This window comes from Aplysia californica, unplaced genomic scaffold (genome assembly GCF_000002075.1).
Source record: "Aplysia californica isolate F4 #8 unplaced genomic scaffold, AplCal3.0 scaffold01091, whole genome shotgun sequence".
Classification (NCBI taxonomy): Eukaryota; Metazoa; Mollusca; class Gastropoda; order Aplysiida; family Aplysiidae; genus Aplysia; species Aplysia californica.
Genome location: NW_004798361.1, coordinates 169,432 through 171,546, shown reverse-complemented (window position 1 = coordinate 171,546; position 2,115 = coordinate 169,432). Strand labels below are relative to the sequence as shown.

At 42.9% G+C, this 2,115-nt stretch overlaps 1 protein-coding gene across 1 annotated transcript in view; it reads right to left on the bottom strand.

The window, feature by feature from the left end:
• LOC101862081 overlaps window positions 1–1,101 on the bottom strand; it is a gene marked incomplete at its 3' end in the record, with an annotated part of 26,605 nt that extends 25,504 nt beyond the window's left edge. The window contains 1 exon segment of the mRNA XM_035973269.1: window positions 788–1,101.
• Between the last annotated feature and the right edge of the window lie 1,014 nt (window positions 1,102–2,115).

Genomic DNA, 2,115 nt, shown 5'->3' with positions numbered 1-2,115 from the left:
GCAAGACAGACAGACAGACAGACAGACAGACAGACAGACAGGCAAACAGAGACAGACACAGATACACACAGACACCCATATAGACAGAAACAGAGACAGAGACAAGACAGACTCAAAAAGAAAAAGACAAACAGAGACAGAAATAACCATTATACATGTATTATGCGTCATCATTCCCCTAACAGACACGCTGTATTCCCGTAGACATGTCTGTCTCTGTCTGGAGGGCCTTGTTTCGAGCCCCTGAGGAGGAGGAGGTGTGTGTGGGCGTCTACCTGTCAGATCTCTTTACAATGTTTGCACTCTTCATTTTTGCCCCTCCCAAAAGTGGAGAGCCAAGATAATGAATACAAGTGGAAGGGAACAACGTCGTATAGATTTCTTTTTTTTTTTTCAAACAATATTTATTTTGTTTGGAGGTCAGATATTTGTATTGAGTAGGAGGACAAGAGAGTAATCTAAGTGGCAAAAACGAAAGAATAAATGCAAGGATTGACTTTTATTTCATTCTATTAACCCCCTCCTTTTTCCCCAAAAGAGAAATAAAAATAAAATAAAATAGGAAAAAAAATCAGAACCCCCGCTCTCCACATCTTCCAGACCTTGTGGCGTTATTCTTTGAAATGGGTTAGTGATAGGCCAGCGTTCTGTGCTTACACACACACACACACACACACACACACACACACACACACACACACACACACACACACACACACACATACACACACACACACCTCATTTGACACAAGCTGTCAACACAGAAAGTCTAATATTCTAAACCCACCTGAGCTGGCGTTGTCGTTGAGGTGAGATTTCTGGCGGCACGCAAACGCACACGCACACGCGCACAAACTAATTTCTGCCCACATAAAACGTGCAGTCTGAATTTATAGCTTCAGTTCGGACACACAACAGAATAACTCGGGCATTTCGCCATAAGAAAAGCCCAGTATAATACTCTTAGATGAAATTATGACTCACAAGTGTATATACTTTTGTGTACCGCTACAACACACAACACAAGTAGATTTTAGATCCCCAGAAAGTGGAATGCGCAGTAGCCAAAGCGCAACACACACACATACACACATACACACACACACATAGGGCCGACACGCGCAAGCGAGCAGACAGGCTGCAGACAGATGAAGCGGCGAAGCTGTATTCGACGACATTACTTTTTATTGAGTACGTACCGTACTCGATGCAAGCGTTTCTCAAGGCGCTTTCGTTTCTTGCCTAGCCTACCGAGTACCTCTTGTTTCATACCGCGCTTTTCAGTTTCTTGTTTTGGATCAAAATTGGCTGCTTTAAAGGACAAGCGGGCTAACCCAAATTTCGGGGGGTTTGCAGAAATCTTGACCCACACCAAGAGTGGGTATTTCCCTACCTATAGGAGAAGTTTGGTTTCCTTGGTATCAGGCACGGTTCGTTCATAGAGCACGGTCGCGCAGTGCCGCCCAAAAATGTTTAATGTTCTATTACGAAAAGCACCCACAAACATGAAATAAAAGAAGTCAGACACAAACACTAGCCAAATATAATATCAAAACAAGGTCCTCGCTGGCGCTATAACTGTCATTTATGTGTCAAAAGCGCCTTAAAACATCTACTATACCATGCCAAAGGCCACGCGCTTTAACTGAACGTAATAGAATACTCAACAGTGGCAATCTGACCTATAAATCGCTCTTTGGGATAACTCAAGCGATGGCGACACTCGTAGCGAGTTTGGCGGTACATTAATATTAACAAGACGGCACTTCTCAAATGTGCACCCACGAAGTTTAGCCCACAGTAGGAAATCTAAAAATAAACGCGATAGCCTGTACACTATTCCACACTATTCAATGCCAAAATTATGTGACCCTCAGAGCAATCCAGCGGAGAGCTCAAGTATATTGTGATTGGTTCATTGTCCTTGACCTTGACCTTGATCATCAATGATTTATTTATAGAGGCACCAGCCATTCCTGTCCAGGTACTGCTTTAGCCTCTTTTTCCTGTCTGCGGATTAATAATATTTTTTTGCCAATTCATTGTTTCACTTCTATGTACCCCATATCTATGGTTCTCAACCTGGAAATCGCCTATAATTCGCTGTAATTGCCC